This window comes from Malus sylvestris, chromosome 6 (genome assembly GCF_916048215.2).
Source record: "Malus sylvestris chromosome 6, drMalSylv7.2, whole genome shotgun sequence".
In the NCBI taxonomy this organism is placed as follows: domain Eukaryota; kingdom Viridiplantae; phylum Streptophyta; class Magnoliopsida; order Rosales; family Rosaceae; genus Malus; species Malus sylvestris.
The window spans coordinates 16,055,108-16,074,805 of NC_062265.1; the positions used below are offsets into that span (position 1 = coordinate 16,055,108).

The 19,698-nt window shown below is 39.3% G+C and overlaps 1 long non-coding RNA gene across 1 annotated transcript; it reads left to right on the forward strand.

Annotated features, from left to right (window-relative positions):
* Positions 1-5,145: 5,145 nt before the first annotated feature.
* Positions 5,146-6,046, forward strand: LOC126625375 (uncharacterized). The gene is made up of 2 exons (XR_007624417.1): positions 5,146-5,554; positions 5,656-6,046. It is a non-coding gene; the product is annotated as an uncharacterized LOC126625375 (long non-coding RNA).
* The last annotated feature ends 13,652 nt before the right edge of the window (positions 6,047-19,698 follow it).

Consider the following 19,698-nt stretch of genomic DNA (forward strand, 5'->3'; position numbering starts at 1 on the left):
AACAGTGGTGTATGGATGGTTTCTTCAAGGGCTGTTGGGCTTGATCTTGACGAACGGATGAACGGATCTTCAAGGGGCTTTTGGGATTGATCTTGAAGAATGGTGGATGAATCTATTGATGTTGTTGATCCAAAGGGCCGTCGGGGCTTGATCTTAGGATGAACGGGTGATGAACGATGAACATTTTCTTCAAGGGCCGTCAGGGCTGGATCTTGAATTGGTGGAAGTTCTTCAAGGGCCGTTGGGGCTTGATCTTGAAGGAAGATTTGACGAAGAATGAATAGAGCTTTCTTGATCCTTCGGGATTTGCTTGGGAGCTTTAGAGTTTCAAAGCTTCCTGGTTTCGGTGGGATATGAATTGGTTATGAATCCATCCTTTAAATGAATGTCTTGGCTTCCTATTTATAGAATTCCAAAACTTGATTTTTGGATTAAATAATCAGATGAAATAAATCATTTCTGCCAGGTGTTGACACGTGTCCTATTTGATGACTTTTCCGATGACCTTTGATTTTTCGTTGAGTCACATGCTATGTGTAAAATTTATGTGACAAATGATCGTTGGAATTTTAATTATTGATCAATATTTATTTCACCGAAATTTCGATGTCTACAAATGCCCCCACTTCAAGGCGCGTCGTATACATGTGCTTGTCACGTATAGAAGATGCGCTTTGAAGTCACTTAATGTAGATGTCGATCCAAGGGCCGTCGAGGCTTGATCTTGAATTGGGCTAGAAGTTTCTTCAAGGGTCGTCGGGGCTTGAGCTTGAATTTGGCTGGAAGATTTTCTGGTCTCCTCCAACTGTTGATTTTCTATAGGCTTAATCTTGAACTGGGCTGGAGGGTTTTCTGGTTTCCTCCAAAGGTTGATTTTCCAATGGCTTAATCTGGAACTGGGATGGAGGGCTTTCTGGTTTCCTCCAAGGGTTTGAACTTACTCATTTTATCTGGAGCTGAATTTGATTCAAGGGCGGTGGTCATTTGATTTTGAATCGAACTTGTGATTTCTTTAAGGGCCGTTGGGGCTTGATCTTGAAGTTAAATAGGACCACGATCGGTTTTCAGGATTCAGACACATGGCAAATAGGCACGAGGTGAAGGTGATGGTTTGTTTTTTTGTTCAATCTTTCCAATTCATGCCAGAGTAATTCGGTTAACAGTATGATCTTCAAGGGTGGTGGTCACTTGATCTTGAATCGAACATGATTTCTTCAAGGGCCGTTGGGGCTTTGCTCTTCGATGATAGTGCCAGCGAAAGTTGTTGAAGCTTATCGAGCTCTTTGATTATAGCAACGACGGTGGGCTAAGATTTGACTTAGACTCCTCCATTTGGATTATGAAGTTCTGCAGGGAAGGGCGTCGTACTGTAGTGATTTGTTCCAGCTCATCGTGTTGCATTCTTCTCTACTTGTTTCTTTTGCATAGCAGAAGTGGTGCGCAACCTGTTTCCTTTAAATGGTCATTCAGAGCATCACTTCTCAGTGACTGACCATGCTTGGCAGCTTCAGCGTAAAGAGCCAACATCACATCAACCGTCCTGAAGTATTTGCTAGGAAATTCAAGACCCATCAATAGTTAAAGATGAGCACTCAAGAGCGATGCTAGGTAAGCAACCAGGCAAAGGTTCTGAGCAATCAGCTCTAGATCGAAAGTTTGATTTCAGGTTCTGATTGATTGGTTCCTTTCTCCTTGTCTTGCAAGTAAGAGCAACGGCAAAGGAAAAGACAGGGAAAAAGCATGATATGAGATACTTTGCTTTCAGCCCTGATGATATGAGATACTTTTACTTTTGAAGAAGTAGCAGATGAATCAGCACATGTATTTGTTGCGCTTGTCTCCACATGCTTCGATGTATCATTTTCACCTGCCTTATATGTTATCCAGGCATCTGGGATCTTCTTCAGAAGTACATCAACATTTGAAGATGAGTACTTAAGAGCAGTGCTAGGTAAGCAATCAAGGAAGGGATTTTAGGCAGTCAGTTCTTGACTGGAAGCTTGATTCCAAGTGCCGATTGATTGCTCTCTTTCTCCTCGTCCTGCAGGGAAGAACAAGAAAAAAGAAAAGGATAGAGAAAAAGCATGCTATGAGATACTCTTGCTTTCAACCCTGATGATATGAGATACGTTTGCTCTGATGTGGCTTGGTTGAAGAGGTATTTTCAGGGAGGAAGAAAACTAAGTATGTTGAGAGGTTTGGTCGCATATGTATTCTTGGCAAGGAAGAAGAGTCAAGTATTTTGGATGTGTGCCTTGTCATGGAGGATGAGGGTCGACCTATATAGGGATTTCTCGATAGCTGGTAGTGGTGCGGATGTGGCCTTGTCACCCACGCTTGTCGGTAAAAGTGTGGTAGTTGGAATACTGAACTTCATGTGTTTTCAACTCTGTCAGAGATTTTTGACAAAGTTGCACGTGTTATCCGACAAGCTGAGATTGTGTCTGAAAAGTGTTGACGGGCTTTACGCAGGAAAATATGGCTTTTGAAATTTGGAGAATGGTGTCTCTTTGATATTTTTGTAATTTTTTTTAATTGGTGGCTGTGTTGCCTCTCCTTTTATTGAGGTATCGATCACATCCAACATGCAGACTTTGAAAATTGCTTGCTTGTGAAAATTGTCTCTAGCGTATTGCTCAGATTTTACTCCATCCAACCCTTTTCTTTTACCATTTTTGAAAATGGCCTACCCATCTAACATTTGTTTATATTTGAGTCTCAGGAGCGATACAAGTGCGCCGCGTCAGGGTAATATATGGCGCCCATGATTCTTATCTTCTAATGGCCCACTTACAGTTGAAGACTCCGTGATGAGGGATGCAACAACGACTAACATAAGGAAATACTTGTATTGAGTTTAAACCCAAGAGTGGAAATAACTCACCCAAAATTTGTAATGGCAAAATAGAGTAATTTAAAAAAAATATTTGCACAAAAAATCAAAACCTAAAATGAGAATGGACCTATATGGTTGTAGCTAGGAACCTTCTCACTCATAGAGATAATAGGCTACTTTCAAGGCGGTCCGATGAGTTGGCTGTTCAAGACTCCCGAGCTCTCAGTGTTCAATGTGCGGGCTCTGTGTCTAACATGGGCCAACGTCTACTTGCTCGAGCTCACCAAGTTGAATCATTGACGACCGAGGTGGAAAATCTTAAACAAGAGATTAGACAGCTCAAGTGCGAGAATAGAGATTTGCACATGCTTGCAAATAATTATTCGAAGAGCATGAAGAGGAAGCTTGATCAGCTGCAGGACTCCGAAGGTTGGATTCAAAGTGACCATCAGAAGTTTGTGGCTACATTCAAGAGGCACTTTTTGCCTTCACCATCTGGAGTTCAACCAAGTATTGAGGCGCCACATGATCAATCTTCAGTGCCTCCTTCTTCTAGGGTTCTGTCGGGTGCTGAGGCTTCACATGAGCAACCTTTGTGAAGGCTCCCTCTTTTTTCCTTTCTTTCTCTTTTTTTCTTTTTGCTTTTTATAAAAATTGTAATTTCCCAGAGATATCAATAAACATGCTTTATTTTATTCGGTGTATTGTGCTAAAACACATATATCACTAAGACATGTTACTTCCTTTTTAATTTTTTTAATTTTTTTATAAATATATATGTGTGTGTGTGCATATATATATATATTTTTTTAATCATACTTTTCCATGGTGGTGCTGTGCACCATCCTTCCCCTTATTTTCTTCTTTTCAGTTCATGTGCGTGTGTGCGTGCGTGCGTGCGTGTGTGTATATATATATTTTAATCATACTTTTCCAAGGTGGTGCCGTGCACCATCCTTCCCTTATTTTCTTCTTTTCAATAATTTTGTCGCCACCATCTCTTTTCCTTTTCTTTTTTACTTGCTAACAGGAGCTTGCACCTTCTTTTTATGTGTGTGTCCATGTTCTGATGACGAGTACGGTAGACTGACACTGCTGGGTTCCTCGATGGGCTTCCTCGCTGCACCACATTCTTCTCGCACGCGGACCATCTTTTTACTTACACAGTCACCTTATTCCATTCTTCATTGCATGCGGATTGCTGTTCGCTCAGTCACTGCACCATTATTTGCACAGTCCGCACTTCTTTTGCTTCTACAGGTTCTTTTATATATATATATATAATGTACATGCATGGGATCGAATCGTCACCGCACAACCATTGCACAGCCACTACATTGCTTGCTGCCTTGCATCCCGACTGCCTTATCTTGCAATCCTGCGTTGCTGCTGACTACAATCATGACTGCGTGTGCTGCTTCTTTGCCGCACTGTGCTCTCCATGTCTGTTGCTTGTTAAACTTGGTGCTGGATAAGAAAAGTGGCTGCGAGTGCAGGTTTGAAGGCTGCGGTGAAGAGAGAAGCGAACTCGGTGCTCAACCTTTGAAGCCTTTACGCGGTGAGTCTTATTTGCTTTATGCCAAGGACAACTTTTATATCCTGGGGTCGCATGCATACATTCATATATATATATAGGCTTATTTGCTTTACGCTAGGGACGACGATGACTTTGATATCCTGGGGGCCGCATGCATACATTCATATATATATATATATATATATAATGTAATAAAATTTGACTATATATTTATATATAATGTGTGTACCCCACTTATGGATTATTTTTTTTTAAATTTTATTTGTAATGCTAGGAATCTTTAATTTTTAGAAGACAGAGCATGGTGCCAGGACCTCACGAAGCTTCCAGAGACGTGGTAGTTGGTGGTGGAGCGAGCTGGGTGTACTTATGCTTTTATGCTGCCTAGTGCTTGTGCAAGAGACTGCAACAGGGTTTTGCTGTGCAGTGCCTTTTGATCACAGTTTTCCTTCGGTGATGCACTGCCGTGTGATGCTGTGCAAGAGATTGTAGTGTAATCGCCGCGGGGTTGCGTAGCATTTTGGTTTTCTTTGCTACCGTAGTGTGCCTTGAAGTGTGACAGCCCGTCCCGAATTAACATTTTCGTAAGTGTGTTTAAATTACCCTAATGTTTAAAGTGGTGATTTTGGCCGTTTGTTTATGATTGAGAATGATTAAAGGCAAAGTACTGTGCATTCAACGGATTTCACGTTTTCTTCTTTTTCTTTTGTTTTTCCGTGAACCTCTCCACTCTGTCTCTCACACTCTCTTTCTCCTTGAAGACCTGATACACTCAACTCTCATTCTCTCTTCCGTCAAGCCTCATTCTCTCTCCCTCTCCCTCAACACACACACACGGCAAAACACAAGTTTTTCGAAAACTTCACAGATCGACGAAAGTAAAATCACCATCTTCTTCGTTTCGACGCTACGAGTCCAACCATACCAATTTCAGATAAGAACTATAACGTTTTCAAGTCGAAAATACGAACTCCGATTTGGGTACTATTCATCAACTTTGTATTGGTTAATTTTTAGGAGTTTTTAAGCTCATAGGGAGCTTAAGGAGGTCCTTAGGAGGTTTGGAGTAGTTCGTTGGAAGTGTTTGGACGTAAAAACACAGAGATCGGAAAGTTCAAAGTTTGGCCGGAACTTTCGAGGCGTTTTCCGGCCAACAAACGGAGAGTTAGATGTCGTGCGAGGTACCATTCTCTTCGTCTCTTCGAGAACTACAACTTTAGTTTTTGTTTCACCCAATTTCGTTGATTATTAAAGAAGTTATACTCATTTGAATCTTACCCAGTTTCCGGCGAGTCCGACGGCTTTCGAGGCTTTTTCCGGTGAATTCCCGGCGAGTTAAGGATCGAGACAGGTATATATGTGTTCGTCTTGTCAATATATTCATTTTGATATAAAGTACGTCGAAAATGGCCAAGAAATGAAGAAGTTATGACACTTTGAAGTTTACCCAGAAATTCCGGCAAAACTGCCCAGAAACCGGCGAACCAGTCCGGCGAGCCGAGGAAGAAGACGCGCGTGGGGGCGCGTAGGTCCGACCTTCCTCTGACGCGTGAGGGTGCGTGGAAGCTTCAAATTCCGTTCTGAAAATTTTCACGTGTTCGTGACGTCGTGTAGATCACCGTGGTATATTCACATACCCAAATTGAGCAACGTATGAGAAAGTTATTGACGAATGTTTGTGTATGTGCGTTTAAATGATGTTATAATTATTTTTGTATAGGTGAAAATTATACGGACGAAGAACGTAACCAAAATAGACGAGGGGGTTACGAATCGGCTACTTATCAGTGAGTGGGCAGTTATATTTTTTTAAGTATATATATACGTATACTTGACGTATTTCCTAGAAAACGTATTTTAAAAAGAAATACGAATTAAATAGCTTGTCATATATGCATCATATTTTAATATGTGCATTACCATAATTGTACATATTGTTGCATGGTACTGAGGAGGCCCAGGTAAGTTATATGTGAGATATTATGTTGAAAACGATCATGAAATACGATTGAAATACAAATGAAATACTATGGAAATACGATTAAGATACATTTGATATATATTTGAAATACATTTGAAATACAATTGACATACGTATTAGATACATTTGATATACATATGAAATTCATTTGATATACATTTGAAATACGTATAATATACATATGATATACGTATGAAATACATTTGAAATACGTATGAAATACGATTGATATACGTATAAAATACATTTGAAATATGTAAGTATATACGTTTGAAATACGATTGATATACATTTGAAATACGTATAATATATGATTGATATACGTATAAAATACATTTGAAATACGTAAGTATATACGTTTGAAATACGATTGATATACATTTGAAATACGTATAATATACGATTGATATACGTATGAAATACATTTGAAATACGTATAATATACATTTGATATACGTATGAAATACTATTGAAATACATTTGAGATACGTACGAAATACATTTGATATATGTATGAGATACATTTGAAATACGTTCGATATACGATTGAAATACGTTTGAAATACGAGGGAAATACTATTGAAACATGATGAATTATACGATTGAGGTATGATTGAAGTATGAATGAGATATAATTGAGATGAAATTGTGACATGATCGAGATATGTTTATGATATGTTTGAGATATAATTGAAATGTGATTGAAATAGAATTGAGACACAATTATTGAGATATTATGCTGATAACGATCATGAGATATAGTTGAGATATGATGAATCATATGATTGAGATGTGATTGAAAGCTCATTTACTTGCACACGTATATTAGTGCTCCCGCCTAGAGATAGAGGCACAGTCTTTCACGTGATGTTCACCTCCCGCACCGCATGCTCGCCTTGGATCCAAGTTAGGTGCACAGTCTTGTCGTATAGACCACTTATGTGGATTCGACTCGTAGGTGACCCGCGATTTATCGCACAGTCTTCACGTGATTGTAGCACTAGAGCATACTATGATATATACGATGATGAATTGTAGACCACGTGAGGTGGTATTGAATGTGTGCAGGTTAAACATATATATATATATATACAGCCGAGGGCTGAGTTGATTGAGATGAGATGATTATGAGCTATATATACAGCCGAGGGCTGAGTTGATTGAGATGAGATGATTATGAGCTATATATACAGCCAAGGGCTGAGTTGATTATGATGAGATAATTACGAATGAGTTGATTATGATGAGATAATTACGAATGAGTTGATTATGATGAGTTAGCTATGAACTATATATGCAGCCGAGTGTTGAGTTGATTATGATGAAATAGTATGAACTATGTTTATAGCCGAGCGCTGAATTGATTAAATGTTATTCTATCATATGTACATAGAGATGATGAGCATTCAGTTATGATACTTTGGCATGACATACATTCATATTGCCTAGCATGAATTTGAGATATATTACGTATATGTTACTCCATCATATGTACATATAGATGATAAGCATTCAGTTATGATGTTTGGCATGGCATACAATCATATTGTTCCGCATGATTTGATATATATTACGTATATGATTATATACTTTACTTCTGGGAAACTATACTTGTTTTACGGTGAGGGGTTAGTATATTCAAAGAGAAAAGAAAGTTTTGAAAAGTTTGTTTTACTGACCCACTCAATTTTGTTTTGCGCCCCTCCAGGTTTAAGATAACAGAGCTTTGGTGGCCACGAGGAATCCAACGGTGTTCTGACAGAATTAATAAAAGTATGACTCACCCTCGGGTGTTTCATCTTAGTAATTGTATTCTTTAAAGCTTCCGAACTGTGTAAATGGTTACGTCACTCTCACGTGATGGCCAGCATGCCCTCCTTTGGGACGGGGTGTGTCATGAAGGACCGTCCTGTAGCTGCTCTATTTGTCGTGCTGCTCAAGTCTTGCGATCGATTTTTTTTTTTTTTGCAGTCATGGTATTTTTTAAGCATTTAAGAACAACACCATCACCATTCTTGCAAGGAAGGTGATTCGCAAGATAAGGGAACGGTGTTGAAGCTTTATGCGTCACTGACTGGTTCTAAGGCGCTTGCTCTTCTTGCAAAAGACCACTTCATGGATATTAAGTCATGGTCTTCTGAAGTATCTTGGGAAGTGATAGACTCCGTTCGACCAAATACGAAGCATAAGGTGTGCACATCGAGGGTTTTTATCTTGAATCCTTCGCACCATGTTCGTGATAATCATCTGGTTTCGTTTAAGTTTCTTGGTGATCATATCCGCAGCAGAGCTATCGCTTAGAATGATACCCTGTCGACTACTAGGGAAGCTGTCTTTGTTAAGCTTTATTGGGAGTGGCTTGAAGATGTCTTGAGCCGATCTAAAGATGTGCTTACTAATGTGGGCCTTTACCATGATGTGTACGCATCTTTGTTTAGTTATGATCGCTATTCTTCTGTCCTTCGTGCATTCTTTAAGCATTGGTGTTCAGCGACCAACACACTTCACACGGCGCAAGGGGAGATGTCAATTTCACTTTGGGATCTCCACAGAATAAGAGGCTTACAGATCCAAGGTAAGTTTTATGACGAGGTCGTTCCCAGTGTGGAGGAACTTTCTCTTTGCAATAGTCGAGGATTGCCTATGAGTTGCCGCTGTTTGTTTTGGGCGTATCATAAGCTTTCCCAGGATGCTCAAGGTAAATCAAGCATGCAGATTTCTTCGTGGATCCAATTTTGGTATTGGGAGGCCATGAGGTACAAGAAGTCTTTGAAGAGAGGTGGCCGTAACAAGACCACTAGGCTAAAGGGAGACTCAGACCCGTCCGGTGCTATTGGCTCAATCGGGCGCTGCTCGTCTGTTGAGTTGAGAGCGTTTGAGGATCTTGGCATAACATTAGAGCATGTGGAAAAGTCTTACCTAGCTGCTTTCTTAGCTTGTTGGCTTTGTGAGTTTGTTTTCCCAACGGACGACATCAACTTTGTTCGTCCTGGAGTCCTCAAAGCTGATTTCTTTGCTTGCTTCGGTTTCGAATGGGGATTGAGCATTCTTTTTTCTTAACATCAGGATGTATCGGAATATAGGTGTGTTCGATCCTTCTGAAGGCGTCCTACTCCCTTTGGTTGTTGCAGGTTTAGCAGGCTCGTCATCATTTTTGCTTAAAGATGGCACGGCTTGCCCTTCTTGCTTCTTGGGCATGGCTTGCCATTCCTGCTTTTTAGGTGCTGCTTTACCTGTGGATTTGATGTCTTTTGGAAAAGCTTCAAGCACCATGTTTTCATCCATGTAGAACTTAGCGTCTACGAAGTGTGATTCGGTTTCTGTGAATGGCTTAGTATCATCTTAGATCACCTTTACTCCTTCCCAGTAGAATTTTAAGCATTGGTGCAGCTGTGTCTTCAAGGTCAAGCTCGATTTGCCCTTGTTGAGCTAACTTCATGATGAGTTCTTTAAGGACGAAGCACTTACCAACATGATGGCTCACGATACGATGGTACTTGCAGTACTTAGGATCGTTTACACGATTCATCTCCCCAGGACGTTTGCATTCGGGTAGCTCGATTACGTTCTTTTCTAGCAAGTCATCTAACATTGCGGCCATTGATGCGAAATATATAAGCACACAAATTAAACCCTCTTTTTATCAATTGTAGCAAAGTATGTAAGTAGGGATCGTTCTAGGCCGGGGATTAGGAGGAATTGCCAAATCACTTGAAACTGACTCAAAACGTAAAAACAAAGTTTAAAACACTAAACTAGACTTAAAGAATGCAAAACTAAACTATAAAACACCAAAACAAACCAAAAGACTCAAAACAGCAAATAAACACTCAAAACTGCCTTAAAAACACTTTCTGGGCAGTTTTGAACACCTAACACTAAATTGGACGAAATTGGGTTATGACTTGACTCAAGACACTTAAAAACACAAACTAAATTGATTTCTAACTAATCTTGAAGGATAATTTGTGAAAACATGTTCATTTGAATAACATCTATTGCATGCATTTAACAATTAAAAGGCGGAATCATGCTTGCATGCATTCAAAAACAAAACATTACCCATGAAATTCAAAGCCTAGTAGATTGGTGAACCCAGAATCAACTCAAATCAAAGTGAGTTGAGATTTATACCTTTGTAGATTCCTCTTTGCATAAGCAAAGGCTAATCACCCAAAGAGAGGGCCTTCATTCCTTGCTTCTTAGATCCATGGATTTGGATGGAAGAATATGGTTCTCCAAGTTCCCAAAATTGAAAACCTCTAAGTCTCCACACCAAGGTAAGATTGATGAAGAAAATGAGTGACCTTGGAGTAGTGGGATTGCTAGATACACCCTCTAAGGGGGCCGGCCTCTTTAGAGAGAAAGGAGAGCATTGTGTTCTCTCCAATTTCCTAAAAGAAAACCCTAAATGAATTTTGGCTATAAAGTCATATTTATACCTTTATTCATTGGAGTGGCAAACTTGTAATTAAAGCAAGTTCACTACCCTCCTCTAAATGGCCGGCCATAGGGTTTTGTTTGGGCTTTTTGGGCCTTTGTGAATTAACCGAGGTCTTTAACGAACTTATTCGTTTAATTAATTAACATATTAATTAATCCTTGCCATAAATAATTAAACCATTTAATTATTCTTACTCATCTCCATTGTTTCTTCAATCTCCACCTTACACGGTGTACGATCCATTAGGTTCCTTTTAGCGAGGCAGTGGCCGATTAAAACTCTTTAAAATCGATTGTGAATTGAAACTTACTTTCAGAATGTATGAAAAATATTCAAATGGACTAGAAAATAAAGAAAAAACCTTTTTGAGCGAGAGTCTTCTACGAGTATGGATTTCAGCTCTCAATGAAAGCACCAATTTGTGGATGCAAATTTCTTCCTCCTCGATCTTGGACGATTTTGCACTTACAAAACAATTAACACCTTAGGTTAAGGCCAAGAGCCTCACGCGCCCATGATGAATGGGGGGGGGCTTTGGCCGAAGAACCTCCGATGCCAAAGTTAGAATTTAGAGAGAAAGAGTGTTTAGAGAATTTTGGGATTTTTGCCAAAGTGTTGGAATTAGCTTTTTGGTGAGAATGGGAGTATATTTATAGGGATAGGAGGTGGCTAGGGTTTTTAGGTTTAATTTAGGTTTAACTAGCTAATTTATTTGGCTATTAAACATAAGATGAATGTTTTGGTGGTTTTTGAATTTATTGGGTAATAAAAAGGAAGAAATGGTGAAAAAGGTAGAAAAAAGTGATGGATTAGGTTTTGAAATGGGGATAGCCGGCCATGTGGTGTTTTAGGGTTGAATTGGATGTATTTTGTAGTTATTTGGATATAATGGATGGTTTAATTGACAATTAATGGGTTAATTAGGCAATAAACCCATTAATTAGCCAATTAACATAATTTAAAAGGAATGTGTTTGGGAATTACCTTGTAGAAAGGAATGTGTTTGGGAATTCACTTGCCTCCATAGCTAAGTGGCTTAACCCCAACGATGCCGTGGACACCTGCCTGATGGAGTGACTTTGACATAATCAAAGATCAAGTACTTAACCACAAGACAAACGTGATGCCTCAGGTCAAAGGACTATTTTGCATTATCCCAACCATGAGTTCTCATGTGACATGAATATGAGAACTCTTCGTTGATCGTGTTTAGTGAACTCATTCTCTATTGAGCACCTACGTACTTGTCTTGATGTCACACACACCAATGACTCGAGACTAGTCACTCTCCCTGAGAGAAGATACAGCACGTACTGATCTTAACGGACTGTCAATGCCCAATTGGCAATCCTATGATCAGGAACGTTTAGGATGTGTCTACGAAAGAATGGTCTCTTGAATCTAACTTCTTTAGATCGCATTCTCCCAATCACATATTCCTTGGACTTATCGTTTAAGCATATAACATTTATATGAGAGGGCTCAAACAATAATCTTTGCCCTTGATATTAAACTAGATTAGTTTAACATGTGAAATGTCCGTAAAGTATCATCATATGATTGGTTTTAGGGCACATTTCCAACAAATCTAACACTTCAAAATAAATGGGGATTGAGTTTTGACGAAAATTGAAAACAAGAACAAACTTTGTAAATTGAACAGATTCTAAAACGAATTTGATAAAAGTGAATGGATGGAAAGCTAGCTAGGGGGTTCTTCTCCACACATGTCATACTTGCATACAAAACGATTTCCAATTGCTTCTCAATAAACCATGAATTCCCAACGCCCCAAATTAACCGTGAATTGCACTAATTAACCCTCAGATTTTCCTAAAGTTATCGAATTGGATGAATTGCATACGACAACCCAAAGCATTCCTCACAAGTTCCCTACATGAATTGCATAACAAAGATAGAAGCAAAGATCATTAAGTTCTATGAAAATCATAAGCATTGGCGAGGCACTCGTTACTATGAATTGCATGAAACTTCTGCCAAGAATTTACTTAACACGATTGTGATCAACAACCTTTACTACTTTTGAATATAAGTTCATAATGATTAGGTGAAATTCCCTTATATCCTAGCATCAAACTTATGCATGAAAATTAAGCGTGCACTTTCAACCAACACACACAAATCAGTTTTAATTCATGTAGATAAGTAAATTGAATTCACAACTTATGAAACGCAATTGAAAGTAATCAAATCATATAGCAAGCATAAACATGGTTTCGAATCCCCCCCTAGCCAAGGGGGGGTTTAGTTCCTCATACGTACAAAACAAAGAGTATAGAATTTAAACATTGAAATCAAAAGAAAGAAAACACCTAAACGCTCCAACGATCCTAACTTGAATGGCATTCACGTCCAAGGCTTCTCCTCCTTCCTCTTTGCTGCGGCAAAAGGTTTTGGGGACAGGTTTGGATGGTATTTGTATGGAGGAATGGATGGGAGATGGTATGGTGGTGTTTATGATGGATGGGGGGGGTGTGGCAAAAGAGAGAAAGATGGCTGAAAATGTGTTTGTGACGTAGTGTATGAATGTGTAGATGGGTTTGGCTAAAAGAATGGATGGAGAATGGGTGGTGTGGCTGATTGTGTTTTTGATGTAGTGTAATGTGTAGTGTTCTTCCCTTCACTCCCTATTTATAGAAGCTCCAAAGCAAAGAATCACTCAAGTGGCTTCAATAAACAATACAAGCAAAGACCAAAATGATGCAAAAACAGCTAGTTTACATGCTCTTTTATCATTGTGTCTTGCCTTTAACAAAAGGCAATCATTCCTCTTTTGCTAATTCAACTCCTTTGTAGCTGTCCATGTGCCTTCATTCTTCAATTTCTGATGCATTTGCCTTGTATTCCATCATTTTTCCACATGTACTAGCTGTTAGACAACTTTCACACACATGTTTTGCATCATTTCATCTTGCAAACATCAACTTTCGGCCACTTTACACCTCTACACACATGCTATGCATCATTTCAGCTTGCAATTATGTTTGTAGTTGCTGAAAATGTGAATACATCTTGTAAAGTAAGCCAACAAATGGCATCTTTCACTTCTTTTGCTTCCAAATTGTTCCTTAAGTGTATGTATCTGCACACTTCCACACTTCAACTTCATTATTCAGATTTTTGCATGTGTTGAAACCCTTTTTAAAACACCAAAAACGTCCATCCCACTTGCTCCATATGCATGCAATCCATTTTGGCCCAAAATTGCTCCAAATTGCACCAAAATGCACTTTCTTTCCAACTTTGTTATTAGGACCTACAAACACATGAAAATAGCTTAAAACACTCTTATAAGCAATAACTAACTAAGTAAATGCAAGAAACATGTTAACTAAGTCGCATAAATATGCTCCTATCAGCCATATCTAAGTCAGGAAAAGGGTACACCTTCTACTCTAGTTTCCTAAAGGTGTTTTTGTACCTGTCTTGGGTGAGAGGAGGCTCACCTCTCTTTATCTCATTTACTTTGTTCTTGGAGGAGATCTTGATAGGCGCAGATGATGTCTTGATGGGGGTAGTGTTGACAATAAAAGCTTCATTAGCGAGCTTCTTCCCAGTCTTGTCTACATTCGGGGCAAACTCCTTATCCTTCTTGAAGTCGGTGATTGGCTCATTCTTCCCGTGATTGGCGATGCTCAGCTCCATGTTGTGGGAATGAGTTGCCAGCTCCTCAAATGTTCTTGGTTTTATGCCTTGAAGGACATAATGTAACCCCCAAAATCATGCCTTGAACGCACATCTCAATGGCAGAGGTTTCGGAAAGCCGATCTTTGCAATCCAGACTTAATGAATGCCATCTATTGATGTAGTCGATGACAAGTTCATCCTTCCACTATTTCGTACTGGTCAGCTCCAGCATGCTTACTATGCGGGAAGTGCTGTAGAAGCGGTTGAGGAACTCCATCTCTATCTGATCCTAACTGTTGACAGATTCAGGCTCGAGGTCGATGTACCAGTCAAAGGTGTTACCTTTCAGCGACCGCACAAACTGCTTGACGAGGTAGTCTCCCTCCATTCCAGCATTATTGCAGGTTTCAATGAAATAGGCGACATGTTACTTTGGGTTTCATTTTCCATCGAATTGCATGAATTTTGGTAGCTGATAACTCTTCGGTATTTTCAAAGTATCAATTTTCTTGGAGTAGGGCTTTGAGTATAATACGAAGTCATGTGAGCTTCCTTTGTACTGCACCTTAATAGTGCTGGCGATCATCTCCTGCAGTTGCTGGATAGAGAGAGATCTCCTGAGCCCTGCTGCTTGGTCTGGCTTTGGCTTTGTATTGACTTTCTCCACCGAAGGCTATTCTTATTCGCCGGCTCCTTTCTTTGGTGGATCAACCTTTGGGTTGGGGTTCTCGCCATCCTGTGTCTCCAGTCGGTTGACGAGCGCAACGACTTGCAAATCTTTTTTTTCCACAGTCCATGTTAGCCTTGTGATCGCTTCATTCATTTGAGCCAATTGCTCATTGATTAAAGTCGCTCATGTCGTCATGACTTGCATGGTTGAGCTGCTGCTTAAGTCGGCATCAGAAAGCATGGAATCAGAGTACTTCTTCGAACTTTCCTCCCTTAGTGCTCTTAGCGAGGCCAGGGTGATCACGGGCTAGTGCTTCTGATGCTCTTACTCCATCGGCAGAGTTGATGTAGGGGTGGAAGAAGCGGCAGAAAGAGCTCTTGCCTTGCTTCGAGTTATGATGCCCAAAGTGACACCACTTGCAGTGAGAACGCTCTCGTTTTTCACATTGGTTGCGGGAATATCTTGAACCTTCCTTGATGCCATTTGTGTTTTTTGCGGATTTGAAGATAGAGATGAGAGGTAGAGATTGTCCCACTGGGAGTGCCAAATTTGTAAACACGAAAATTCTTGCAATGAACAAGACAAGAACATGTGCACAAAATAATATTTTGTATTAATGATTTTGGGGTTACAATCTAGTTATAGTTTAATCTTCTAATTCGATCTCCATAAGGTGTTGATTTGTGGATAGGCTGCTGATCCAAAGGGCTGTTGGGGCTTGATCTTTAGGATGAATAATGGTGTATGGATGGTTTCTTCAAAGGCCGTTGGGCTTGATCTTGACGAATGGATGAACGGATCTTCAAGGGTCTTTTGGGCTTGATCTTGAAGAATGGTGGATGAATCTATTGATGTTGTTGATCTAAAGGGTCGTCTGGGCTTGATCTTAGGATGAACGGGTGATGAACGATGAACACTTTCTTCAAGGGCCGTCGGGGCTGGATCTTGAATTGGTGGAAGTTCTTCAAGGGCCGTTGGGGCTTGATCTTGAAAGAGGATTTAACGAAGAACGAAGAGAGCTTTCTTGATCCGTTGGGATTTGCTTGGGACCTTGAGAGTTTCAAAGCTTCCTGGTTTCGGTGTGATATGAATTGGTTATGAATCGGTCCCTTAAATGAATGCCTTGGCTTCCTATTTATAGAATTCCAAAACTTGATTTTTGGATTTAAATAATCAGATGAAATAAATCATTTATGCCAGGTGTTGACACGTGTCCTATTTGATGACTTTTTCGATGACTTTCGATTTTTCGTTAAGCCACATGCTATGTGTAAAATTTATGTGACAAATGATCGTTGGAATTTTAATTATTGATCAACATTTATTTCACCGAAAGTTTGATGTCTACAATTTTATCAAATATTTCCATGCTTCGTCATTTGTCAGATGACACAACACATCATCATCGATCAGCTCCTCCTTATGCCACTTCATATCATGTGCAGTGTGGGTTGACATGTGCAATCTCTTTAGTCTTGGCTTAAGTGGAAAATAATGTAGCACCTTGTTCAAAATCTTGTTCTTTTGATATCTCGGCTCATTACACTTGAGACAAGTATCTAGCTTCTTGAATCCACCATAAAACAATACACAATTGTTTGTGCATGCATGGATCTTGTTATATCCCAACCCGAGATCTTTCATCATCTTCTTCGAGCCGGAATGATTTACTAGCAATCCATTTGGTTTCAGAAACATATGTTTAACAAATCCTATCACCATATCGTAGTTCCGATTGATCATATTACACTCTACTTTCATATGCACCAATTATACAACGACTGTTAAGACGAAAAAATCTTTACAATAAGGGTACCATTCTCGCTGAGTTTCTTTCAACAATTTATCATAGTTTCCAGGGTTTGTGGACAACGCTTCATCCATATTGAGCAAAGCATTAGGGAAAGAATCATTCAATATGTCCATCACTTGGTTGTGATTAACATGGCAAGATGAAGGGGGTTTATGCCTAAGTGTCCCACTGCTGGAAGATGTTGAAGCTATAATGGGCGGTTCTCCATGATAAGTCTGAAGGAAAAATTTTGTCCTAGCTAAGAACAAGTATGAACATTTGAATACACATGCAAGCTATCAACACTTTAAAGTAGGCATGCATCCAAAAACAATTCATAAAACCCATGACTTTCAAAGCCTAGTATATGGTGAACCAAAATAAACTCTTTAACAAAATTAAAGAGAAGTGAAGATTTAGTGATTCTTTACCCTTGAAGCTCATCCTTGTTTACACAAGGGATTCACCCAAGTGGAGGGCCTTCAAGTCACCTCCAAGCTCCTTGAATCCTCCTTGTGTTTTCCTCCCTTTAGTGCTCCTTTGATGATTAGAGGAAAAAGGATTTGTTCTCCAAAAACATCAAAAGCTTGATGTCTCTAAGTCTCTTCACCAAGGTTGTATATAGTGAAGATGATATGGATGACTTAGAGAGATTTTAGATACTAGTAAAAATCCTCTAAGTGGCCGGCCTCTATGTAGAAAAAGAGAGAAAATGTATCACCCAATTTCTATTAGAAAACCCCTATTGAGAAAATTGCTATAAAGTTGCTTTTATAACATTTTCTTTGGTGAGTGGCAAACTTGTAATTAAGCAAGCTTGCCCATTCACCCTAATGGCCGGCCTCTCCTTGTTATTGGGCTAATTTGCCCATTTTGTTTTAGTTGTCATACAACTTAAACATAATGGGCCTTGTGGACCAAAACACTTTTGGGCCCCGAAACCCAAAACCAACATATGAGCCCAATACGAACCTTTCGTATAATTAATTAACTAATTAATTAATCTTGACCATTCTTCAATTAAACCATTTAATTGCTTATCCATTTCATATAATTTCTTCACTAACATCCTTATGTGGTGTGCGATCCATTAGGTTCCAATTAGCGAGGCAGTGGGCGATGTTACTCTTAACGATCGATTGTGAATTGAAACCACATTTCAATTCTCCCTTAAGATTAGTGCTTGCTAATCTTCAGGGCTTCCACAAACCATGAGTGACACCTAGCAGCATATCATGGTTACCCAAGCTAAGTAGAATTGGTTGGAGAACCTATCCAGTTACAACTACAATGCAATACGGTCCTTCTCTAATACAATACTCTTAATCACATTGTTTAAGTGATAGTTTGTTTCATGTCTACTATCCAATGTGATACTTTCTTATATGATTCTTTTGAATATGATTTGGAACAAACTTCCTAAGTCATATTCATATGCTTTGGCCAAAGACTTTAGAATCATATCTTAGAGTATTCTCCTTCCACCATGGAAGGTTAGAGATCCCTTGTTGTGCATTCATATGCCTACATGACTAGATAGCTTGACCCCAACAATGCCGTGGACAATCCGAAGGAATGCCATTGACATGATCAAAGATCAAGAACCTAACCATTAGACATCTATGATGCCTCAGGTCAAAGGACTACTTTGCATATTGCAACTTTAGAGTTCATACATGACATGTATGTTCGAACTCTCTTTTGATCGATGTTCAGTGTACTCGATTACTCTTTCGAGCACCTATGTGTTTGTCTCAGTGTCCAACACGAAATGACTTGAGACTAGTTCATACTCACGTTTGAGTCAACATAACACATACTAACCTTAGCGGATTGTCAATGCCCAATTGGCAATCCTATGGCTAGGAACGTTTTAGGAATGAACATAAGAGAGAGGTCTCGATAATCTAACTCATTAGATCACTTCTCTCTTAGAACAAATACATTCCTTGGATTCCCTTATTGCTTAAACACATGATACAATAAATAGTGATTAACAATAAGCTTTGCCCTTCATTAAACATATAAAAGTTTAATACAATAAGTATTCCAAAAAGCTATTACATCAAATGAGTGGCTTTGTGGGCATACTTCCAACAAAGTCCAATTGGATTAAGTGTGTACCATCCCATTCATAAACAAATGATATCAGACTTCGTCTAGTGTCATCTAAATACACTGGTGGATCCATTAAGGGGCAAGGGGGGGTTAGCTGACCCCCTGAACTTGGATGAACGTCCATAGATACCTTAGGTGCTGACCCTCCGAACTTTAATGAATGTCCATGGATACCTTGAGTGCTATTCTTTTGAAGATTAGAGTTGGCTTCATACATGCCCTCCAACCGACTTCAGGCCTACCAAAACTTGATGAATGTTCATGAATACCTTGAGTGCTGCCCCTTGCATACATTAACAGGTGTGTAGTATGCATTTTCAAATGACTTCAGGCTTACCAAGACTCAATGAAATAGCGATATGCATGCTATTTCTGGAATAAAAAAATTTGCACGCGTAGCGCGCTATTCTTACTGACCCTCTTAATATCATTTCCTGGATCCGCCACTGTCTAAATACAGTTGTTGTGTTTCACACATGGAAACCTAATACAATTTTGAGGACTGACATGATTGCTTGCAAATTGAATTAACTTGTCAATCCCATCCACATATTGGTCACAACTTCTATCTTGTAACTTTATCCACTATTTGTCATTGTGTCTGTTTTCATAGAATTTAGTCCTCATAATAATTTGATGTACGCTTGATCGGCCTCTTATGCCTTCAATAAT